Source organism: Tiliqua scincoides, chromosome 14 (genome assembly GCF_035046505.1).
Source record: "Tiliqua scincoides isolate rTilSci1 chromosome 14, rTilSci1.hap2, whole genome shotgun sequence".
NCBI classification, from domain to species: Eukaryota; Metazoa; Chordata; class Lepidosauria; order Squamata; family Scincidae; genus Tiliqua; species Tiliqua scincoides.
The window spans coordinates 15,173,400-15,192,656 of NC_089834.1; the positions used below are offsets into that span (position 1 = coordinate 15,173,400).

General features: G+C 50.4%; 3 pseudogenes; 1 reads left to right on the top strand and 2 right to left on the bottom strand.

Annotated features, from left to right (window-relative positions):
- Positions 1 to 2,204: 2,204 nt before the first annotated feature.
- Positions 2,205 to 2,327, top strand: LOC136634864 (5S ribosomal RNA; annotated as a pseudogene).
- A 16,299-nt stretch (positions 2,328 to 18,626) lies between these two features.
- Positions 18,627 to 18,749, bottom strand: LOC136634899 (5S ribosomal RNA; annotated as a pseudogene).
- Positions 18,750 to 18,778: 29 nt separating this feature from the next.
- LOC136634860 (5S ribosomal RNA) lies at positions 18,779 to 18,898 on the bottom strand (annotated as a pseudogene).
- Between the last annotated feature and the right edge of the window lie 359 nt (positions 18,899 to 19,257).

Here is a 19,257-nt window from a genome sequence, read left to right on the forward strand (position 1 = left end):
GTCCATTGCAGTCTTCGGGGGGGGGGGGCTCTGTCTTGTGTCCCAGGAACCACCAAGGCTCAGTCAGCATGGTTGACAACTTTCAGCCTCGAAAGACTATGGTAGAAGCCTACGGCACCCGGGATTCCCAGGCGGTCTCCCATCCAAGTACTAACCAGGCCTGACCCTGCTTAGCTTCCAAGATCAGACAAGATCAGGCACGTGCAGGCTAACACGCAAGGTAAAGCCTCCCCTGTGGCAGTGCTCCACTCCCCAACTCCCTTATTGGGGGTGCCTATACACTAACCTATACTTAGATGAAGAGTTAAAACATGTTTATTTGGATGTATTTTGGGGAAACCTCTCTGTCTCTCTCTCACCTGCATCACCTCGTGTGGGAGGCCAGCATGAGGCCACTTCCATGATGGACCTTCTCCCAGGCAGCGAGTGGGGCAACATCCCCCAGGCGGTGGGCATGGTGACACTTCTTTGTCCCACTCCTGCTGGTTTTTGGCTATATCTTTTGATAGAATAGAGGTCTTTCAACATGAAAGTACCAAGATCTAAAAAATTCTGGCCAGTAGTGGTGTCACCCCCCCCCACCACACACATCACCCAGTGTGGCCCGCACACACAGCCCCCGCACCACCCTAGCGACGCCACTGAAAGACAGGATGGTCTACTATCTGTTGCCACCAGCGTCTCCTGGCACTGCCCTTTTAAGTGTCTGCATTGAGCCGTCTCCCTCTCTTTGCACGGAAGGGAAATTTCTCCTTGCTTTGACGGTTGGAAGGGCTCCAAGGCTGCCTGTCTCGCTCTCGTCCCCTGGCGTCCTCTCACTCTGCATCATCAGAATACAAGGTTGGCTGCTCCTGGGCAAAGGCTACACAGTGAGTGCGGAAATTGGAGATTTAATCATGTGCTTTGGCACCTTTGGGGTGGCCGCAGAGTAGGAGGGAAGCATCTTGCTTTTCTCTTCAATGGCATAAAGCTTTATATATGAGTTCGGGGGCGAAAGCCGTTTTCTGATGCAGAACCCATTACACACTGCTGAAGATTTCTGGTCCATCTCCTGGATGCTATATTCATTTATTCCTGCCCTATAAGGCAGGCACGAATCAGGGCACTGACCAAGAGTCTTTGCTCACCAGAAGGCCACCCAGCTGGCCAGCCCCTGAACTCTACCAAGGAGTGGATAGAGTAGATAGAGGGATGCTCTTTGCCCTCTCACACAACACTAGGACTAGGGGACATCCGCTAAAATGGAGTGTCGGGAGAGTTAGGACAGACAAAAGAAAATATTTCTTCACCCAGTGTGTAATTAGTCTGTGGAACTCCTTGCCGCAGGATGTGGTGACGGCGTCTGGCCTAGATGCCTTTCAAAGGGGGATTGGACAGATTTCTGGAGGAAATATCCATCACAGATGACAAGCCATGATGGGCATATGCAACCTCCTGGTCTTAGAAGTTGGCTACCTCAGAATGCCAGGTGCGAGGGAGTGACAACAGGATGGGGGTCTCTTGTTTTCTTGAGTGCTCCCTTAGGCATTGGGTGGGCCACTGCAAGATCCAGGACGCTGGACCAGATGGGCCTTTGTCCTGATCCACGGGGCTCTTCTTATGTTCTTATGTTCGTAGAAGTAGCACCCTGTTCAGCTGCAGGGGATAGTTGGGGGTGCCATGGGAAAGTCTAGTGCAGTGCTTTTTCCCAGAGCCCCCATTGACTTTACACCAGGGCTGGTGCTCTAGCTTCACCTGCAGGGATTTCAAAGCCAGGAGGGGGGTGTCTTTGTGTGCTTCATCTCAGCATTCAGGCTGCATTTGCAGGTCCAACCAAGTAGCCAGCTTTTGCCGTCGTCCCCCCACAGCCCCTAAGATCAGCCAATAACACTGATCCCCACACCATGAGAAACTCTGCATTTCTGAGAAGCTGAACTGTTACCCTGCACATGGTTGATCTCATCTGATCTCAGAAGCTAAGCAGGGCCAGGCCTGGTTAGTAATTGGATGGGAGACCGCCTGGGAATACCGGGTGCTGTAGGCTTCTACCATAGTCTTTCCAGACTGAAGGTTGCCAACCATCTCCCTATACTGAACACTATCTCCCGATCTTGTCTGATCTTGGAAGCTAAGCAGGGTCCGGCCTGGTTAGTACTTGGATGGGAGACCGCCTGGGAATACCGGGTGCTGTAGGCTTCTACCATAGTCTTTCCAGACTGAAGGTTGCCAACCATCTCCCTATACTGAACACGATCTCCCGATCTTGTCTGATCTCGGAAGCTAAGCAGGGTCAGGCCTGGTTAGTACTTGGATGGGAGACCACTTGGGAATACCGGGTGCTGTAGGCTTCTACCATAGTCTTTCCAGACTGAAGGTTGCCAACCATCTCCCTATACTGAACACTATCTCCCGATCTTGTCTGATCTTGGAAGCTAAGCAGGGTCAGGCCTGGTTAGTGCTTGGATGGGAGACCGCCTGGGAATCCCGGGTGCTGCAGGCTTCTACCATAGCCTTTCGAGACTGAAGGTTGCCAACAATGTACATGATTTTTGCAGACCAGGCTGCTGCAAAAGGCCCGCTAGCAGCCTTTTGGGGTGGGGGAAAGCCTAGCCCCAATTCTCACAACCCTTACAGGGAAGAGAGTGTGAGAAGGGGGTGGGCAGAGACTTAGGCTAAAATGCACCCCGAAGAGGAGAACAGTGGTGACGGTCTTCAACTCCCAAAGCTTAGTCATGCTGTCAAGACAATTTCAAAAGAAGCAGCAACCCCATAAAGATAGATGTTGGCATTGGGGGGGAGGCGCAGACCTCAGAACCAGCATCACCATGGCAGCAGACCGTGTGTCGGGTGGCTTTCTGTGACCAGATGTCCCCTCTAACGCGCCACTCACAAACTTCTGCAGAAGTTCTACATTGGCGCAAGTCTGGTGGTTCCTGTTTTGGGCCTTGCCAACCACCCCACACTGTCTCCCCCCCCTTTCCATCTCCCTCCTCAAGGGACAGGAAGAATTTCTGCTGATCTGTCCTTTCCCTTTGTGTCTGGGTCTGCATGCATTAATGTGATTTTCTGTTGGGGGGGTGCGGGGGTGTGTGCTCCTACGCTGGGGGTGGGGGAAAGCCTAGACAGACACCCTTATCAGGTAATTAATTTCAGAGCCATTGTGCTTCCGTGACGGGTTCTCTGATTTATTGCCCAAGGAACAGTTTGGGGTTCAAAGGGCACATCCGTTGTGTTGAGTGTGCCATGATCTTTTTCCCTGTGGAGGAAATAGCAGAGAATGGGGGCATTATTGCCACCAGACTGGGCTCCTGGTATTAACATGAGAATGCCGGCGCAAATTAGGTGCGCGCCGCGCAACGGCACAGCTGCCACTTCACACCCCGCCCCAGTCTTTCAAGGGCTTGGCAGAAGATGGAAAAAGCCGTTTGGACAGTCAATGGAAAAGCCCGAGCCTTTTCATTTCTTAAATTGGGGGCTCAGTGACGCCACGAGGGTTAAAAAATTTTGGCCAGTAGTGGTGTCACCCCCCCCCCCCATGCATGTCACCCGGTGCAGCCCGCACTCCCCTAGCAACACCACCGCTGGGGCTGAAGAATAACCATCACTTTCATCCACTAGCCTCAACAAGACTTTTGCCAATCCGCGAAAGTATTGACAAGCAATCAGCTGATTGGTTGGAAGCCAGGTGGCTGACCTGCCAACGTGGGCTGACGGCCCCGCTGAAAATAAAATAATTTTCACCCTCCGTGAAACTCACACGGTCCAAGCTTTTACTTTGCAATCCCACTAAGCAAAAAAGTTAGTTCCCTGCCCTGAGCAGCTTACAATTTGAGTGTCTGCCATGGGGGAGACAACCAAGTTAGGCAGGGGAGGGGTGGGGGGGAATCTGGAAAGAAATAAGAAAGAAACAGTCATTGGTGAATGCATCTTATTTTTAAGTGCAGCTCTCTCTCTCTTTAAGGACTTGAGACTGTTCTTCGGGTTGTGTTCCAGCCTGCTGTCTGTGAAACGTTTAGACCGAGTCCAAGGATATCTGGGGACAGAGCTCTCTCCCTTCCCCCACCTCCACCTCTGCCACCCTGATCAGCTTAATGGTTAACTGCTTCCTTGCAATTTACAAACTAATTCATTAAGTGCAAAATGTCATTACCGCTAAGTAGTACTCATCAGACCGCCCTCCCAGATTCCTTCCCTGCTCCCCGCAAGCCGACGTGACCTTTGGAGGCAATCGGTGGCCTCTTCTCTTAATGGACCCTGTTGACTCTGTGCTTTCGACGGTGTCAGTAATGAAGGGGTGTGGCTGTCTTCGACTGGACTACGGGGACCTAAAAAAGTAAATGCAAGGGGGTGCCACTGATGGGCGGACTCTCCATCCCAACAAACTTTGCTAGATCGTGTCCCAAAAAGGAGCCTAGGAAAAAAAAAAAGACCCCACAACTCAGTCATTATTGGATGGGCCTGCAAAAGTCCATTGCCCCACCCTGGTTTCCACTGATCTTTTTGACCAAAGGGGCAAAAACACCCAGAAAATAAATATCCCTATTTGTAGGCTTGCATCTATCCAGTTTTATTTCAAAATGTGCTTCCACTGGGTCCATTAACTCACATGAGTTTTTTAAGCGCACATTTTGGTGGCTTTCCATTCTACCGTATCATAAATTGTATTACCGTCTTAGGTTCCCATAGGCCTTGGCTGTGAACCTGGGGCCCCACCAGAAAATGTTTCCAATTGGACCTCACAGCTCCAGCTTCTCCTGTTCATGCTCAGTTATGCGCAAAAGGGAAGCTGTGTTCACCAAAAATCTGCTCCTCATTCCCCCTCCCCCCTCCCCAAGCTCTCTTGATTTTGCCCTCTTAATTGTGGGGTTGAGGAGAAACCTTTTTGTTGTTGCTTATTGCCAAAAGATTGGGTGTCAGAAACCCCTATAAATCCACCACAGATCAGTGGGGTAGCTGCCCCCTCTGGTACCTGGGGCTGGGTCGCTCCACATCACCCATGTGAAAGCGCCTGACATGGAAGTAATTTGTGGTGAGGTGATGATGTCCCCGCCAATTACTTCTGGGTTATGGCACTCTGAGCAATTGCGAGCCTCTTTGAGCAGCCAACCAACAAGGGGTTGGCTGCTCAGAGTGGCTTACAACCACTCCAAATGCCGGCGGGGGGGTGTTGCAGCCTCCTCGCCACCGCAGTAGCGTCTCTGCACACACACACCCACACACACCTTGGGTAGGGGGACACAGCAGATGGGCTGGCTCTGGTTCCACCTCGGGAACTGCATTTGAGGGTGTGGGTTGGCACACTCTCAAGGCGTGGCACCCGGGGCAATTTACCCCCCTGCCCCCATTAGCTATGTTGCTACTGTAGATCACCAAGTGAGATTTCCCAGCAGGCCCAGACCCACCTTCTCGCCACTCTTGCAACTAGTGCGCTCATGGCTCTGACCCAGACTTGCTGGAGACCACTGCTGCGAACTCCACATAATAAGGCACTCTGGAGAACATTACTCATTCCCAACACTGTGCCCTCTCAGGCATCCACGCTCAAGCTGAAGCCGAGACCGCCTGACACTAATGTAATTAAAGGCTGAACAGAGCTCTGGACGTGAGCATTCCTTAAAAGCTTCTTGGATGATAAATGCCCTAAATGTACTGCAGAAATAGGTCCTTAATATTTCTTAGCAAGCCCGAGACACATGACCCAACTTCTCCCAGTCTAACTCCGGGGTGATTTCTCTACCACCCGCAGCCTTGTCCACAAAATCCCATTGCCGCTGTGAATCTTTCTCAATTGCTAGAGCTTTTAAAGAAAAACCTCTCTGCAAATGGGGACTAAATTAGAGTCCATTAGAGGGTGTTTTTTTTGGGGGGGGGGGGTTGATTTGTTTCCCCAAAGGTGCTGAGGTCTACACAAATGCTAGCTGCATGCTATACTTCTAAGGTCAGCGTTGCAACCGATCAAATATGAAATCCTAATTACAGGCTGGTAATGGAGCATGGCTGAGCCACCTTGAATTGATGCGCTGATTAGGTTCTTCGTCCTTTGGCCAGGCTGGCTTTTGTCAGTCGAAGGCATTTGGCTTTCAAAGTACCTTCTGCCACTTGTGGTTGGGGGAGGGGGGGTTCATTAGCTAGACTTGGTACACAGACATTCACTATTTTTCACCAGGGCTATGCCAGAGCCACTTCCTCGAGTCGAGTCCTGAGTCTCGACTGCCCTTCCTCCAAGGACCTCAGGGTAGTTTCCTTAGTTCCTACCCTCCTCCTGTCCCCATAACAACACTCCACTTTTTGTCACATAAGGCAGTTGCGTTTTCCCTTTCAAATTTTTTTGCTATAACCTTTGATAGAGCAGAGATATATCAACGGGGCTTTTGTGTTTAATTACACATCAAATGATACATAACATGATGGAATTATTTGAAAATACCAAAATATTACCATTTTGGCCACTGAAATTTCCAAACAACACAGTCCTGGAACGAGCTGGAATCCCTAGCATGTATGCACTGCTGAAACAGAGACGCCTGCGTTGGCTCGGTCATGTTGTGAGAATGGATGATGGCCGGATCCCAAAGGATCTCCTCTATGGAGAACTCGTGCCAGGAAAGCGCCCTACAGGTAGACCACAGCTGCGATACAAGGACATCTGCAAGAGGGATCTGAAGGCCTTAGGAGTGGACCTCAACAGGTGGGAAACCCTGGCCTCTGAGCGGCCCACTTGGAGGCAGGCTGTGCAGCATGGCCTTTCCCAGTTTGAAGAGACACTTGACCAACAGTCTGAGGCTAAGAGGCAAAGAAGGAAGGCCCATAGCCAGGGAGACAGACCAGGGACAGACTGCACTTGCTCCCAGTGTGGAAGGGATTGTCACTCCCGAATCGGCCTTTTCAGCCACACTAGACGCTGTTCCAGAACCACCTTTCAGAGCGCGATACCAGAGTCTTTCGAGACTGAAGGTTGTCAACAGTGTCACACACGCCCCCCCTTGAGTGCATCACCCTGTGTGACCCACACCCCCTGGCGACACCACTGCTAGCCTGTGCTAACGTTAGCATCCTCTTCCTCCTGTTGCAGAATTCTCTTTTAAGATCTAGGGGAAATGGAGCGAAGGGGAGGGAGAGCAGGCAGGAAACCCCTTCCGTTTCCGACCTGGGCTTTCATTCTGGAGGGCAAAACCGGCCTGAGAGCCAAGATCCGGAGAGAAAGATCTGCGCCCCCCCTCCCCATTTCCTAGCCGCTCTGTGCTGCTTGGGAGAGATTAAAGCTGAAAAGGTCTGCTCAAACCCCATTAAGCAAAGCAGTGTTTTTCCAGATGGTTTGGCCATCTTGAGTGTTGGAGGTGGAGGTGGAGGCCCCTCCCCGAGCTTATGTGAAATGCGAACCAACATGAAAGAACAAAGACAGATTGCTGGAATCTTTTTTTGGGGGGGAGGGGGGTCCCTATTCAAGGCACCCGGGAGGGGGGGAGAAACTAAAATGAAAACAAAGCTACAGACACATCTGGATTTCACAGGGTGGGCAGGGATGGTGCTCCTTTTTTCGACTGCCAAAATAGCACTTTGGCGACATATGAGTGATGTAGTAGTAATTAGTCGGAATGGGTCTGCTCCAGCTCCCCCTCTTTAGAAGAGTCAGTCCCTGTTTCTCGGTCCCCATCCCTGGGTTTCTGCTTCCGAGGGGGCCTTATTCAAACATTTTGCTTTTATAAGCCCCTCAACTCTGTTGCTGCTGGCTTCGGACATGAATCACAAGCTCATAGAGTTGGGGGGTTCCCACAAGATCATCTAGTCCAACCCTCTGTCTGGAGCAGGAAATCCACTTAGGGCAGGGGTGCTCAATAGGTGGATCGCGATCTACCGGTAGATCGCGAGGCAAAATGAGTAGATCGCGGAGTGCCAACCCCCCCCCTTTCAGGTGCCTCTGGGAGGAAACGCCAGGAGTAAGGCCCATTGTACTCAATGGGGCTTACTCCCAGGTAAGTGTGGCTAGGATTGCAGCCTCACAGCCTAATCCTAGGCATGTCTAGTCAGGAGTAAGTCCTGTTATACTCAGTGGGGCTCAAGGTACACCAACATACATTGTACACATAAATGTTATATGTTACGATGGCGCGAACATTGTAAAAAAAACTCTGGTAGATCTCCGGGCCTTGCTGGGTTTCAAAGTAGCTCTCGAGCCAAAAAAAGTGTGAGCACCCCTGACTTAGGGCATCTCCAGCAGGGACCTATCCAGCCTCTGCTTGATGATCTCCAGGGAGGGAGAATCCACCATCTCCCTCGGCAATCCGTTCCACTGCCCAATTGCCTGACCATTGAGAATTCCTTCCTGATGTCCAACCGGAACCTTCTCTCTTGCAGTTTGGACCCACTGGATCTAATTCTACTCTCTACCCAAATTTGATAACAAATGTGTCCCTTCTTCCATATGACAGCCCTTCGGGTTTTTGGATAGCGGTGTTATATCCCCTCTCGGCCTTCACTTCTGCCGGCTAAACGTATAAAGTTCCCTCAACCTTTCCTTGTAGGCCGTATTCTCCAGCCCTCTGATCATCCTAGTTGCTCTCCTCTGAACCCGCTCCAGCTTGGCTGCCTCTTTCTTAAAGCGAGGTGCCCAGAATTGGACATAGTACTCCAGGTGAGGTCTGACCAGCGTGGAGCTTACCGCTTCACTCCACTCTTTTTTTCTCCCGCCTTCCATTTCTGCCTGTGGCCACCTCTTCTCCTGGGACCAAAGTTGACACCCACATGCACAGGTTGTTCACCCTCCCCCAGATCCTGTGAGACATCCAGGCTGCTTTAGCCCTGGTGCGGTGATGCCATCTCTCGGGCGACAGTCCTGTTTGCCCCACTTCAGGTCTGCCCCCGATGAGGGTGACTGGCAATCTCTCCACTATATACGTGTAGCATGGACCTCATCGTAATACCCCCCCACCCTTGGCTCCAAGATTGCAGCCTGGGCAGCAATTTGTCTGTCATCTGGGACCAGCATCACAGTCACAAGGGTGACACTCAGTGTGGTCCGCACCTGGACAGCCTGGACACTGTCCTTGGTCATTGGGTCTTGAGAAGAGAGTAGGTCCAAGAGGCCAGAGCGGGGGGATCAAGTGTGTTCCAGTCCGTCAATAAAAGTAGCAATGAGGCAAAAAGCTCTTCATACATTTGCAACACTCCAGTTGTCGGATCTTTTTTCTGATACAACTTTTTTTGATGTGCAGAAAATGCAGAGTAAAAGAACAGTATTTATGATCCTTTTCAGACCTGGAACATATGAGGTGGTGCTATCTGGAAGCTCTCAGCAGCACATGTGTCTGTGGGGTCGATCGCGCTAAGATCAGCCAGGGCTCGTGAATCACTCAGGAGTTGGACTTGGGGGTGGAGGAAAATGTAAGCCCGGTGCATGGTACCCGCTGGCTAATCCCTCCAGGAAGGCATCTTGGGAAGGGAGTGACTTGGAACCGAATGCCCAAACCTGTCTCCAAGATGGAAGCGTGTGTACTCTTTAGATTAGCTGTGGAATGCAAGATATTTGGGAGCTGCCGGGCGGTGTGGGAAATCCAGAGGGGTTCCTTCGTTCTGGCAAGCCCAGCATCAGTCCTGCACCGCTTTCCTGGTTCAAATGCAGTGGTGTTTCTAGGGTGGGGCAAGTGGGGACATCTGCCCTGGCTGCCACTTGAAGGGGGCACAAGGCGTGGACATAGCCATATTCCACCAATGGTGCGTTTTCACACCAATTTCAGGGGACCTCCCAAAAGAGGTAAATAAACTTTTTCTTTTCTTTTCTGTTTTTAGGGGGGCGTCACTTGGGCTTGCTTCTTCCCCATCTCCCCCTCTCTGTGTAGCCGTGACATATCATTCGATGGGTATTTTAATGCAGAATGCATCACCAGTTAGCCCCTTGCTCCACCCCTTCTTTCCAGATCGAGGAGGGAGCTGTGGGATGCCCACGCCTATTGTCGGTACAAGCCATGATGTGTATGTGCAAGCTCCTGATTTTAGAAATAGGCGATGTCAGAATGCCAGGCGCAAGGGAGGGCACCAGGATGAAGTCTCTTGTTATCTGGTGCGCTCCCTGGGGCATTTGGTGGGCCGCTGTGAGATACAGGAAGCTGGACTAGATGGGCCTATGGCCTGATCCAGCAGGGCTGTTCTTATGTTCTTAACTACAATTCCCAGGAAGCCTTGCAGGTCGCTTGTTATCTGGTGTGCTCCCTGGGGCATTTGATGGGCTGCTGTGAGATACAGGAAGCTGGACTAGATGGGCCTATGGCCTGATCCAGTGGGGCTGTTCTTATGTTCTTAACTACAATTCCCAGGAAGCCTTGCAGGTCTCTTGTTATCAGGTGTGCTCCCTGGGGCATTTGGTGGGCCGCTGTGAGATACAGGAAGCTGGACTAGATGGGCCTATGGCCTGATCCAGCAGGGCTGTTCTTATGTTCTTAACTACAATTCCCAGAATGCCTTGCAGGTCTTGTTATCTAGTGTGCTCCCTGGGGCATTTGGTGGGCCGCTGTGAGATACAGGAAGCTGGACTAGATGGGCCTATGGCCTGATCCAGTGGGGCTGTTCTTATGTCGGAAACCACGCCAGAGCTGGCTGCCCCATGCCAGGCTTGCCGTCCCCATAGCCGTCCTCCAGCAAGCAGACCACTGGGGCAATGCCCTGGCCTGACTTGCCCTCCTTGTGGTTGGCCCTGCTAGGTAACACATCACTGTTACGGCCACATCGGGAAAGCCAGCTGGCTGGGAGCTCGCCCGTGTTGGGTGCCCTGGGTAAGCTGGGGCCCGGCCCAGATCCTGGACAGCGCTTAAAAAGCGCATGCAAGTCAATGGACCAAATAGATCTAAGCACATTTTAATATAAAATTGCATACAAGACCAGAGTAGATCTCCCTAGCATACGGCCTCCTTAGGCATGGGTCCCAACTGGGGGGCAGCTTGGAGCCGGCCTTGCCTTTTATGATCAGCCCTGAAAAAAGGGATGGATTGTGTGGCCAACAGAGGCTGCCCTGTCTCTCATGCAAGGGGTAGGTGTCCTCGTTCTTGCTCCGGCGGTGCCAGCAATTATCTGCACCACCAAGCCTCCTGAGATCAGGTTGCCCTGTTCCTTGGGCACCTTTTGAAGCCAGCTTCTCTCCCCCCCCCGCCCGTCTTATGAAAACCAATTTGTAACGTGAACAAAGGAAAAACAGAGCCCTTTTCCCAGACGTGCCTTCCTGCCCGTCAACACCACCGGAGGGGGCAGAGCAAAACCAATAAACAGATCTTTGAGGTGGAGAAGGTCAACCGAAGGCCACTACAGGAAATCCCCACCGAATGAGGCCGACTTAACTTGAAACTCGGCCAAGACCAGGCGGCCTCAGCTGTGCTTATTTTTTCTTGCCACCCCCCCCCCCCCAAAAGAGGAAACTCTCCAGAGAAGACAATTTCTGGTGTTTCGCTTCCCCGTTTGCCACATCTGAAAGTCACACTGAAAGAACGGCGGCTAAAATATAGCTGTCGCGCCTCACCAAGAGTGGGCTGTGCCTGGTTGGTTGGCAGCCTTCAGTCTCGAAAGACTATGGTCTAAGCCTACAGCACCCTGTATTCCCAGGCGGTCTCCCATCCAAGTACTAACCAGGCCTGACCTTGCTTAGCTTCCGAGATCAGACAAGATCGGGAGATAGTGTTCAGTATAGGGAGATGGTTGGCAACCTTCAGTCTCCAAAGACTATGGCATAAGCCTACAGCACCCGGTATTCCCAGGCGGTCTCCCATCCAAGTACTAACCAGGCCTGACCTTGCTTAGCTTCCAAGATCAGACAAGATCGGGAGACAGTGTTCAGTATAGGGAGATGGTTGGCAACCTTCAGTCTGGAAAGACTATGGTCTAAGCCTACAGCACCTGGTATTCCCAGGCGGTCTCCCATCCAAATACTAACCAGGCCTGACCCTGCTTAGCTTCCGAGATCAGACGAGATCAGGCATGTGCCTGCCGCGCTCAAGAAATATGGTATAATAATCCCTCTCCCCGCCTGCCAAGAGCTTTGGCAAGCGGCATCCTTGCTTGCGCTGCTCTTGTTCTTTTCAAGAGCCTAATTGTGTCCTGTGCTCTTTCTTGCGTGGGGGCGGCGGCATGTGGGTGGGTGAAACGGGCACAGGAGGAGAAAGCTCCATGGGAGAGGAATGCCAGCCTAGGCTTGCCTGGTCGGGAAGAGCTGCCAAGGAATTTGTTCGGATCCGGCCTGGTGCGCAGTCGGTTTTCTGGCAGGGGCTCCGTACTGGCATCGCTAGGGTTTACGTCCCGCTTACTCTCAGCACGTCACCACTTTGACAGACCTCCTCCCATGCAATGGGCAGGGCACTCCCTTGTGGGGGGGTGGATGTGTTGATGTACCATTGTGTATGCGTGGCAGCGGTGTCACTAGGGTTTGCATCACCTGGTGTGGGCGACTAGGGCATCACCTTATGATGGACCTCTTCCCATGCAGTGGTCCTTGGGCGATGGGGATGGGGTTGTGCCATTGCTCCACCCTGCTGGATTTGGGGCTATAGCATTTGATAGTATAGAGATATTTCAACGAGGTTTGTTTCATTGTGTTCTGCATGAAATGATACATCAATAACACTATGGTAAAGGTTTTGGCCGGTAGTAATGTTACCCCCCCCCCCGGGTGTGCATCATCCTATACCCTTCTAGTGACACCACTGGGTACTGGAGACTTATGGTGCTTTTGTGATATCATCAGAACATACAGAGCTTTTGGGTCCTGTCTTATCCTATGTCGGCAACCTTCAGTCTCGAAAGACCCTGGTATCGCGCTCTGAAAGGTGGTTCTGGAACAGCATCTAGTGTGGCTGAAGAGGCCGATTCGGGAGTGACAATCCCTTCCACACCGGGAGCAAGTGCAGTCTGTCCCTGGTCTGTCTCCCTGGCTATGGGCCTTCCTTCTTTGCCTCTTTGCCTCAGACTGTTGGCCAAGTGTCTCTTCAAACTGGGAGAGGCCATGCTGCACAGCCTGCCTCCAAGCGGGCCGCTCAGAGGCCAGGGTTTCCCACCTGTTGAGGTCCACTCCTAAGGCCTTCAGATCCCTCTTGCAGGTGTCCTTGTATTGCAAAAGATATTTTGTGATATCATCAGAACATACAGAGCTTTTGGGTCCTGTCTTATCCAGTATTTCCTATAATGACTAGGCTTCACAGAGGGGTTTTCCCCAGCTGTACCCAAAGATGCTGGGGATTTCACCCGGGGCCGTCTGCGGGCAAAGCAGGTGCTCTTCCCCATGCAGCACAGCCCCATCTCCAATAAAGAAACAAATGGTTGGTTGGTTTACAAAACGTAGGCTGCAATCCTAACCACACTTGAACAAAATAGGACTTACTTCTGGGTAGATCTGGTTAGGCTTGTGCCATGGATGTATGGATGGATAAGGTTAATGGGGGGAGGGGGGTTACACCAACCTAGCGATGTCACTGCATTTAGGTTGTGTGTGTGATGTTGTAATCCTGTGTGGTCTGGTATGGGAGGAGATCCATCATGAGGGTGATAGAGAGATGCTCTTTACACTCTCACATAACACCAGAACCAGGGGACATCCACTAAAATTGTGGATGTCCCCTGTCGGGAGAGTTAGTACAGACAAAAGAAAATATTTCTTTACTCAGCGTGTGGTTGGTCTGTGGAACTCCTTGCCACAGGATGTGGTGATGGCGTCTATCCTAGACGCCTTTAAAAGGGGATTGGACAAGTTTCTGGAGGAAAAGTCCATTACGGGGTACAAGCCATGATGTGTATGCGCAACCTCCTGATTTTAGAAATGGGCTATGTCAGAATGCCAGATGCAAGGGAGGGCACCAGGATGAGGTCTTGTTATCTGGTGTGCTCCCTGGGGCATTTGGTGGGCCGCTGTGAGATCCAGGAAACTGGACTAGATGGGCCTCTGGTCTGATCCAGTGGGGCTGTTCTTATGTTCTTAACTACAATTCCCAGGAAGACTTGCAGGTCTCTTGTTATCTGGTGTGCTCCCCGGGGCATTTGGTGGGCTGCTGTGAGATCCAGGAAGCTGGACTAGATGGGCCTATGGCCTGATCCAGTGGGGCTGTTCTTATGTTCTTAACTACAATTCCCAGGAAGCCTTGCAGGTCTCTTGTTATCTGGTGTGCTCCCTGGGGCATTTGGTGGGCTGCTGTGAGATCCAGGAAGCTGGACTAGATGGGCCTTTGGCCTGATCCAGTGGGGCTGTTCTTATGTGACGCAGTGAGCTCTTACACAAAACCTAGTGGTACCTGTGCGCATAAATTGCAGCTCTAGAGGACCAAAATGAACGTCCCCAGAAGCTGCATGTGAAACAGCAGGCCTTAAGGCTCTCAGTCAGAACATCTCCAGCCACATGGAACATCTTCAGTTCAACTCACAGCCTGACTAGATGTGAATTTAAAGAAGCACTTGTGTTTTTTGGAGTATGCCAGTCTTTTTGGAACCAGGGGTGTAGCATCTCAAGAAGAAGAGAAGCTTTCAGAACTGGAAAGTGAAGCTTGGTACCATCCCACCTGATTCCCACATCATGAGCAGTACTGCACTTCAAAGGGGGGGGGAACCTCTTCTCAGATGACTTGGAGTGTTCTGGGAAAAGATTTATCCACCCGCTTAAAATAAACAGATTTACAAGCCCGTTTCCATTTTTTTTTATTGTTACGGTGGGATTTTTAATCTGCTGCTGATCTGCCGGCTTCCCCTTTCACCTCCTCCTTGATGAATCATTTCAGGGAAAGGGCTTTGGCGCTCTAATGATTCATGCGACCGTGTTGAGCGAGCACACGCACACAAAAATGCGCAGGGGGGGGAAAGCACCAGGGAGGCTAGATGTACCCACAAGAGAGAACGTGGCAGCATGAGTCAGCGGAAACAACTTTGATGCAGAAATAAATCTCCGGCCCTTTTTGTTTCGGGAAAGAAACAAAAGGCTGGGGCCCAACTCTGGGAGAACTGGAGGCCAAAAAAAATGGCAGTTTGATTTGTAGCAGCAAGACCATAAAAAAAAAAAAAAAAGCTAATAGGGTGGGTATATCTCCTGGGTTCCTCTGATTTCTTTATATGTGCGTCACCCCCATGGACCACTTCCTGTACCAGACCGTACAGGACACCAGGTCTACCATGGGGTAAACTTAGCCTCTGTATTGGGGAGCCTGCTATGCCTGGAATCCAGAGTCTCCTTTACCACAGCTGATGGTAGGGGAGGGGGAGACCTTCGCCATGGATATGCCCGCTGTGCTGGTGGGGAGCTTTTCTTCACCCCCTCCCCCCCAACAGGTAGATCTGGCCCCATGGAAACCAAAAAAGGGGAGGCAATAATGCAAAGTGATAAACATTACGAAGGGCACAATCCTCACCGGGTCTACTCAGGAAGTAAGTCCTATTTTGTTCAATGGGGCTTACTCTCAGGGAAGTGTGGTTAGGACTGCAGCCTAAATGTGCCTGACTTTAACTCCTGAATATCAATGAGGTGCATTTGTGCACCAGGACACTCCACAGCTGATACAGGTAATTTACCTGTTACTGAAGGGCTTCAATCAAAGTGGATTATACAAGTCCAGCTCTCTTACCATGAACCGTATGCCAAAGTTTCCTTTTTAATGACAGCAGGCGGGCGGGCGGGGGGGAGCGAATGCAAAAAGGTGCATTGGACCTAAACATTGATTGTTGCCCCCCTCGGTGCATAAAATGGGGTGACCCTAATGGTCTGGGGGAAAAAAAAACAGGGTACAAGTTTCAACTCTCTACTTTGCAGAGAAAATATTTGGGGGGAAAATTAGTGGAGGTTTTTTTGTTTGTTTGTTTTTTGAGATCCCACTTCCGACCAGAGCGCGCAATGCGCCCGTCATAAAGCGCACCCCCTCCCCCAGTGTCACGCAATGCGGTCTACAGCCCTGTAATGATACCACTGTCCGGGGTAACTAGAAGTCTGCGAAAGAGGACAAGGCACCCGCAATAGGACATGACAAAATAAAAGCTAAAGACATTCATATATTGATTTCACGTGGTCAATTTGAACACTATATTACTTAGCATTAAATTTAAAACTAAATTACATAGGATTTATTAATTGCAAGAGGGGCTGTGCGCTGCTTACAAGGGCCCACTCATAGGGAAAAGGAGGACATTTAAATTCTTCTCCAGGACATGTCCTGGAAAAAGAGGACATGTTGTCTTGTGTGCTCCCTGGGGCATTTGGTGGGCCACTGTGAGATACTGGAAGCTGGACTAGATGGGCCTTTGGCCTGATCCAGTGGGGCTGTTCTTATGTTCTTAAACTACAATTCCCAGGAGGCCTTGCAGGTCTTCTTGTTGTCTGGTGTGCTCCCTGGGGCATTTGGTGGGCTGCTGTGAGATCCAGGAAGCTGGACTAGATGGGCCTTTGGCCTGATCCAGTGGGGCTGTTCTTATGTTCTTAACTACAATTCCCAGGAGGCCTTGCAGGTCTCTTGTTATCTGGTGTGCTCCCTGGGGCATTTGGTGGGCCGCTGTGAGATACAGGAAGCTGGACTAGATGGGCCTTTGGTCTGATCCAGTGGGGCTGTTCTTATGTTCTTAACTACAATTCCCAGGAGGCCTTGCAGGTCTCTTGTTATCTGGTGTGCTCCCTGGAGCATTTGGTGGGCCGCTGTGAGATACAGGAAGCTGGACTAGATGGGCCTTTGGCCTGATCCAGTGGGGCTGTTCTTATGTTCTTAAGAGGACATCTGGTCACTCTACACCAGGGGTCTCCAAACTTTTTGGCCAGAGGGCCGCATCAAATATCTGGCATGGTGTTGATGGCCGGAAAAAAAATTTAAATATTAAATTTAAATAAAAAAATTAGAGCTGGAACTTAGATGAGTGAATAAATGAATGAACGGGCTCATTCATTCAATCTCTCTGGCCCTCAGGACACCCTCTGGACACAACCAGTTCACAGCTCTGGCCATGTACAGTTGAATGGGCCAGAGGCTTTCAGGGGACAAGAGGCTTGTTGCGGGCTGCAGCTGGCCCCCGGGCCAGGATTTGGAGACCCCTGCTCTACACCACTGTGTGAAGTGTGTTCATGCACTTGCTGGAAAAGGGGCAGAGAGTTTTCATTCTTTTGTCGTGACGGGGTTTCCGAAGATGAAGAAGGAGCGAAAGAATTTCCTTAGGATGTGGTTTTGTCCTGGAAGAAATGTTGCTGGCTAGTGGCTTTGGTGGGGGAGGAGGGGTGATGCTGTTGGCAGAGATGTTTGCTGTTTGGGAAAAATAAACCACACCGAGCATTCCATGTGATGTTTAAATTGTATTGGCACATGGATTTCGGCAGGGGACAAGCCTCCCCCAGATCAATCTGCTCCGTTACTTTTTCCGTGCAGTCCTCTATGGCAAGGGTCTCCAAACCCTAGGCCAGGGGCCAAACACGGCCCGCAGCCAGCCTCTATCCAGCCCTCAACCAGCCTCTGATTCCCTGAGAGCTCTGGCCCAGTTGACCAAACACAACCAGAGCTACCTTGGGTGCCCTTCGGGGAGAAAGGCAGAATATAAATAAATAAATAAATAGCGCTTGTGGGGTGGGGAAATGGGGGTCCCTTTAAATGTGTGCTTTATTTCTTGGTCTGTATTAGTGCGTGGAGACATCCTGGACATTTGGCCCATTCATTTATTCATTCATCTAAGTTCCATCTGTAATACATTTATTTAAATTTGACATTTAATTTCTTTTTCTGGCCCTTGACACTGTGCCAGATATTTGATGAGGCCCTTTGGCCAAACAGTTTAGAGACCCCTGATCTACAGGTTTAAATCAGCAGTCCTGTTGTGTACAGTGGGACTTACTCTCAGAAAAGTATTTATAGGATCGAAGCCTTAAACATTTTTAAAAATAATTTTTTTTTATTATTTTGAAATAAATTATTTTATTAAGTATTATTAAGTTTTTTATTAAGTACTTAAATAAGTTTGTGGCTGTAATCCTATACGCAGAGATTATCTGAGAATAAGCCCCATTGAATTCAACGGGACTTATTTCTCAGTAGACGTGTATAGGATTGGGCTGTAAATAATTTTTTTTTTTTTAAGTTTAAGAGACTGGGGATGAGGGAAATCCCTGAATTATTGGCAAAGAAAATATACTGAGGAGAAATCTTTGCCGACAAGGTTTTGGTGGTGTTGTTGCTGTGAGACAGGAAGGAAAAAATATTAAGTATATTTAATGAATAAAAGCTATGGTGTTGCTGGGTGTTGTCTTGTTTGTAGTTGGTTTCCATTAATTAGTTGCTTCTGAGGAATTAATGTAACAAACTGGAGAATATGTCAGCATTTGGATAAGTTTATTATGGTGGGTCTCTTTTTGGAATGGTTGAGGAAAGCAGTGTAGGTTCCTATGAATCATAAGGTAGTGTATAAGTCTGTGACTGCCCAAAGGTAGGGCAGAAGAGACTCTTCTGGATGGACCAATGACTTGTTTTCAAGATCACATCTCTTCATGCGTTCAGCTTATGGAAACAGGGCATTGAACTGGAATAGCATGTCCCAATTTAAATGGTGCTGTGGCCCACCTCATCCTCCATGGTGGGTTGCAACACCCCTGGGTGTACCATGACCCACACTACCGGCCTCTGCGGGCCTCAGATGATGGTTGGCAACCTTCAGTCTGGAAAGACTATGGTAGAAGCCTACAGCACCCGGTATTCCCAGGTGGTCTCCCATCCAAGTACTAACCAGGCCTGACCCTGCTTAGCTTCCAAGATCAGATGAGATCAGGACATCGTGTTCAGTATAGGGAGATGGTTGGCAACCCTCAGTCTTGAAAGACTCTGGTATAAGCCTACAGCACCCGGTATTCCCAGGCGGTCTCCCATCCAAGTACTAACCAGGCCTGACCCTGCTTAGCTTCTGAGATCAGATGAGATCAGGCATGTGCAGGGTAACAGAAGCCTTTGAAAGCTACTTTAGAGGCAACTGGACGTGACTTTTGGGGGCTTCTGAGGGCCCATGGAGGTCAGTAGTGTTGTCAGCCTGGTATAACCCAGAAGAAGCTTTCGGGGCTGCCCAGTGCTTCCAAAATGGCTCAGATTTGGGGGCATTTGGACACAAAAGCAGGGGGGAGAGCCCAACCTGTGACCCACCTAACTTGGGCTCGCCACCCATCACTGGGCTGTGACCCACACTTTTGGGAAAGGCTAGACTAGAAGATGATCCGATCCAAAAAGGGGGGGGGGAAACAGCTTCTCATATCGCTGCCTGGCAGAATGCAAATGTACTAGCCATCCCAGAGAAAAAAAAATTGGACCGGTTGGCTGG